The sequence below is a fragment of the Leptodactylus fuscus genome, chromosome 2 (assembly GCF_031893055.1).
Source record: "Leptodactylus fuscus isolate aLepFus1 chromosome 2, aLepFus1.hap2, whole genome shotgun sequence".
Taxonomy (NCBI): domain Eukaryota; kingdom Metazoa; phylum Chordata; class Amphibia; order Anura; family Leptodactylidae; genus Leptodactylus; species Leptodactylus fuscus.
The window spans coordinates 131,705,478-131,711,691 of NC_134266.1; positions in this window are offsets into that span (position 1 = coordinate 131,705,478).

Sequence of the window (6,214 nt, forward strand, 5' to 3'; positions counted from 1 at the left end):
CAGAGCAAGGCTGCTGTCTCAGTGAAATGGAGCTTGCAAAGTTCCGCTGAGCCCCGCCCCCCGAAGCCTCGCTAAGCCCCACCCCCCGAAGCCTAGCTAAGCCCCGCTCACCACTTCCAGGACGAAAAGCAGCACCAGCGCTGCAAGGAAGAAGGGAAAGGTAAGTATGATAACTTCTCCCCTCCCCTACACTACACTACCTACCACCGGCAGTCATGCTGACGCTCCACTAAGGAAGTGCCGGCATGACTGCCGGTTGTAATAAGGCACCCCCCAGAAAATAAGACAGGTCCTATATTTAGAGGGACAATTTAATATAAGACACTGTCTTATTTTCGGGGAAACACGGTATGCACCAAATTGCCAATTTTTTGCTGTTTTGGATAAAAACGCAATCAAAGCAATAGAGATTTGGTATCACTGTAATTCTACCAACACACAGAATACATTACGTCATTTTAGCTGAATAGCAAACACTGTAAAAATAAAGCCCGTAATAAAGTGATGCAAACTCAGTTTCTTTTCTAATTCCACCCTGTTCTAATTTTTTTTCCCTAGTTTCCCAGTACATTGTACAGACTATTAAATGGTACTATGGCACTAAGAAGTATTATTTGTCCTGCAAAAATGAAACCCTCAAAATGCTCTTTGAACAGAAAAATAAAGAAATTATGGCTTTTGGAAGGCAGGGAGTAAATAATGAAAATCGAAAAAAAATGGCTGCAGCAGGAAGGGGGTTAAAAGACTAAGAACCTTGTGGCTTCCCTTGTGCAATGGTGTTGAAAGGCGTTCTGTGGACATGAACAGCTTGGTGACGGAACGGGTCAGAAGAGAACATTAAGAATCTTTCTGACGAAGTCAAGCAAATTGAAGCCAAATACAACACTGGGGCTCTAACAAACATGTCCCTTAGCACAAACAGGCTACTGCTTACATCGCTGAGCAGCGAAAAAACAGTGGTGAGGAATTCATTAAGACTGACATGCCTGAATTAACAGGCTCCGGCATCTTAATAAATCAGGTGCACACCAGTATGGAAATCTATGCCAATCAAGAACTGGAAATTCACAATGAATTTGCAGAAAAATCCACAAGATAAATCTACACCAAATAGTATTGTATGGCTTTTTATTATTATTGTTTATTTATATAGAACCATTAATTCCATGGTGCTTTACATTTGGGGGTTACATACAGTACACAGAATATACAGGTAGATATAATAATAACAATGACCGACTGGCACAGTGGGGTGGAGGGCCCTGCCCGCGAGGGCTTACAATCTATGAGGAAAGGGGGACAGAGACAGAAGGTGAGGGGGAAGACAGTACAGATGGCAGTGCGGTGATAGTGTTATTGGAGGTTGTAGACCTTCCTGAATAGGTGAGTCTTCAGGGCCTTCTTGAAGCCTGTGATTGTGGGGGTCAGTCTTATGTGTCTTGGTAAGGAATTCCAGAGTATGGAGGATGCACGGGAGAAATCTTATAGACGGTTGTGTGAGGAGCGGATGAGAGCAGAGCGGAGTAGGAGGTCTTTGGAGGATCTGAGGTTACGTGTGGGCAGGTAGCGGGAAATTAGGTTGGAGATATATGGAGGGGACAGGTTGTGGATAACTTTGTATGTTAGCGTTAGTAACTTGAACTCAATTCGCTGGGCTATGGGTAACCAGTGGAGGGACTGGCAGAGGGGAGCAGCCGATGAAGATCGGGGGGAGAGGTGAATTAAGCAAGCAGCGCAGTTTAAGGTGGACTGGAGGGGGGCGAGGGTGTTTGCTGGGAGTCCATGGAGAAGGGTGTTGCAGTAATCTAAGCGAGAGATTATGAGGGCCTGGACGAGCGTCTTAGTCGTTTCAGGGGTGAGGAATGAGCGGATTCGATGGATGTTCTTGAGTTGGAGGCAGAAGGAAGTGTTGAGGGTTTGAACGTGTGATTTGAAGGATAGTCAGGGTCCAGTGTAACTCAAAGGCACTGTGCCTGTGGGACAGGGAAAAGTGTGGTTCCGTTGACTTTGTTAGATGGGTCGCGTGGAGGGGCCATACGGGGTGGGGCAAAGATGATGAACTCCGTTTTCTCCATATTGAGTTTGAGAAAGCGGGAGGAGAGGAAGGAGGCTACAGCCATTAACCAATCTGGAACTCTGGCCAGCAGAGAGGTAATGTCTGGTCCAGAGATGTATATTTGGGTGCCATTGGCATAGCAATGGTATTGAAAATCATGAGATTCTATGAGTTGGCCTAGAACAGAAGGTCCTAGGACAGAGCCTTGGGGGACACCTACAGAGAGAGGACGTGGTGTGGAGGTGGTGTGCGAGTGGGAGACGCTGAATGTGCGGTCGGTGAGGTATGAGGAGATCCAGGAAAGGGCCAGGTCTGAGATGCCAAGGGATGAGAGAATTTCTAACAGGAAGGAGTGGTCAACTGTGTCAAAGGCCGAGGAGAGGTCAAGGAGGAGGAGGACAGAGTAATGGCACTTGGCTTGGGCGGTTAGAAGGTCATTAGTGACTTTTGTTAGGGCAGTTTCAGTGAAGTGACAGGGTCTGAAGCCTGACTGTAGTCTGTCAAAGAACAGGTTGGACGAGAGATAGGAGGAGAGTTCTGAGTGGATGTGTTGCTCAAGCAGTTTTGAGGCGTACGGGAGCAGTGAGATGGGACGATAGTTGGCTAGAGAGTGATTTTCGTCAGTGATGGTGGAGAAACAGGTCAGGGATGAGGAGCATCAAGTAGTTGGGTAGAGGGGTTGTCAGGGGAGTAGGGTGAGACTGTCTCTGATGGTGTCGATTTTAGTTTTGAAGTAAGAGGCAAAGTCGTCAGCTGAGATAAGTGATGTCGGAGGGGGCACAGGAGGTCGGAGGAGGGAGTTGAAAGTGGTGAATAGCTGTTTGGGATTGCGAGAGAGTGCAGATATGAGTGTGGTGAAGTAGATCTGCTTTGAGTGCGTTCTTAAATGCAAGAACTGCCTCTTTGTAACTGAGGAAGTTAGGTCAGTGTGCCAGGGTTGCCTATTGATACTGTAGGTCGGGCTCTAGTGGTTGTGAAGGTGGCCACAGAGTCAAGGGCTGAGGTGATGGTGGTATTATAGAAGGCAGCAGCGGCATCTGAGTCCTGGAGTGAGGATATGTCAGCGAGTGGTAGGAGTGAGTCTGAGAGGGTGCAGATGTCAAGACAGTTGAGGTTCCTGTGGGGGCGTGTTGGTTTAGAGCAGGGGTGCTCACACTTTTTCAGTGTGTGAGCTACTTTTTAGCTCACCAAAGCATAAGATCTACTAGGGCGGGCCTGTGGGTGGGCCGGGCGTGTCTGTGGGCATGGCCGGGTATGTGGACGGGGCCAGGCGGATCACAAGAGCAAGACAGCGGCGTTCTGTGGCTGCCCAGGGATCCCCGGTGTCTGCGCAGACTGAGAGTCATCTACAGACACTGGCAGGCGGGGCTGCCGCAGCCCCAGCCTGCCAGTGTCCGGAGATGATTCTCAGCCTGCACTGTGAAGAAGCAGACACCGGGGATCCCTGCATCCCGCGATCGACCCATACGTCCTTCGCGATCTACCAGTAGATCGCGATCGACATATTGGGCACCCCTGGTTTAGAGGTTAGGTGGTCTAATGGAGAGGAGAGGGCAGAGAATGTCAGCAGGTTGCGGTCAGAGAGCGTGGATGGAGAGTTAGAGAGGCTGCATATGGAGCAGAGGTGGGTGAATATGAGATCTAGTGTGCCCCCCTTTATGTGGGTGGCAGAGGAGGACCATTGGGAGAGACCAAAGGAGGTGGTGAGGAACAAGAGACTAGAGGCGGGAGGGTGGTCTGTGTTAATGGGAATTTTGAAATCGCCCATGATGATGGTGGGGGTGTCTGTGGACAGGAAGTGTGTGAGCCAGGTGGTGAAGTGGTCGATTAAGGCAGAGGTGGGTCCAGGTGGTCAGTATATAACGGCCAGTTGGAGGATGAGTAGATACGAACCGAGTGCACTTCAAAGGAGGAGGGGTGAGGGCAGGTGGCGGCTGGATTAGGGTGAATGAGCAGTTGTCTGACAGGAGGACGCCTACACCTCCACCAGATTTATTGTTGGGGCGGGGAGTGAGAAGTGCAGACCCCCATAGGAGAGGGCAGTGGGGACGGCGGTGTCTGAGGGCGTCAGCCATGTTTCTGTGATGACAAGCAATGTAAATTCATTTGAAATGAAAAGGTCGTGCATGTACGCAAGTTTATTGCGTGCGGAGCGAGCGTTCCATAGTGCACCAGAGAGAGCAGGGGGCGGAGCAGGAGTAAGTGAGATAGATTTAAGATTTGAGGGGTTCCGTGTTCTGATGCCAGGTGTGGGGAATGAGTTGAACGTAGAGGTTTGCTGGGGTGGTCCCGGATTAGGAGATATGTCACCAGAAGTAAGCAGGAGCAGGGAGAGGGACAGCAGGTGTAGGTAGGAGAGGGTGTGGGGGTGTTGTGTGTGTCTGGGGCAAGAAACCTGCAGGTGTGTGAGTAGCTGTGCAGGGAAAGTCAGGTGGTGTGGTAGTATGGATGGAGAGATGAGGAATTCCTTGCCGCCTTTGCCACTGCATCAAAACTGCATGCTGTTCAGATCCAGTTTTGGTGCAATTGCAGATTTTATGAGTAAACCATGTTAAATAAATGTGTTCCCCTTGTAAAATTAAGAACCTAGACCAAAAACATCAAAACTACATGCTTTTTTTCTGATACAGCTTTGTTTCAATTTTAATTGAAATGTTAAAACGTAAAAAATTGGCCGCAGAAAAAGACAAGATGGTCCATCTGCATGGGCTGCTCCATGTGAATCTGCTGCAGTGCAGATGTAGTGAATCGGAGGATGGGAGTAGTAGTGGCAGATGCTATGCCACCAGATAGGCCAAATGGCCTCAACCACCCCCTCCACTGATGAGGGGGGCCTGCTGTGCTACTTGAGGTTTGTGGTAGTAGTTCCCTAGATGTGCTTCCCATTGGCGAGGACTCCTCTCTACTCTGAGCCAGAGTGATGATGTTCGGAAAGGACCTGATGGTTTGTAGAAATGACTCAGGAAACAACAGGTCTAAACTTTACTCAGCATCTAGAAACTTTGGGCCACGTAGCTTCCAAATAGGAGAAGTCTCCCACTATTTAACTCCACCAGCCTTGGTCTTGAAGGGATGCCCAGTGACGTTCAGGCTCCAACGCCATACACTACTCCACGTATTTCTCTACACTTCAGCCACCTCCAGCAGAATACAGGGAGCTGTACTCCTAGGTAGTCCTTGCAGGGTTCTGGTTACCTTTTAGCAGTAGGTCCCGCACAACACCTCCTGGCACAGGACTCCTTCTCTCCTCCTAGTACAGGTAGTCCTTTGGTTACGACGGTCTCGGGTTACGACGTTTTGTGGTTACGACTAGAGATGAGCGAGTAGGTCCCTCGTAACAGCAAGCTGCCAGCACTCCCGACTAGCAAGGACGAGCCTGCGGCAAATCAACGCTGGTTCTGCAGCAGGCTCGTCCTTGCTAGTCAGGAGAGCTGGCAGCTTGCTGTTACGAGTAAGCTTACTGTTTCTCATCGGAATTAAGTGACCAGCGTTGATTGGCCAGTGTACAGCATTTGGCCAATCAATGCTGGTTCTTTCGGAGGCTAGTCTGTGAGGAGGTGGAGTCTACGGTCGGACCACAGCAGTCTCCATTGTGGTCCGATATTACACTCCGCCTCCTGGCCAGCGTTGATTGGCCGAATGCTGTACACTGGCCAATCAACGGTAGCCAATGCATTCCTAATGAGAAAAAGTAAGCTCCTGCATAAACAGAAGCTGCCAGCTCTCCTTGTACAGTACGTGATTTAGTGTGCAGCGGCTTGGAACCGAGGAAGACTGTACTGTACTGTATATGGTAAGTCTTCCTTGGTTCTGAGCCGCTGCACAATAAATCACGTTGATCCGTTCCTACGCAGCGTCGTATGGTATGTTTCCAACTTATGTTGAAATTCGGTTTACACCGCCGCGTAAGAACGGATCAATGTCGTAAGTCGAGGACTACCTGTACAATGTCCAAATATTAGCTGAATTCCCTGACTCAGGGCTGTCTTTAAAAGAGCCTTGGAAATACAAACAACATAATACTACGAACAGGACGTACAAACATATCCAGAGGAACAAACACAGTTAAATATAAAGCCGCATGTGCCCCAAGTGGTGAAAGGTCCTCTTTAAAGCAGGAGCACTCCGGGATGCTGCATTTGCACCCTGAATAGAAGA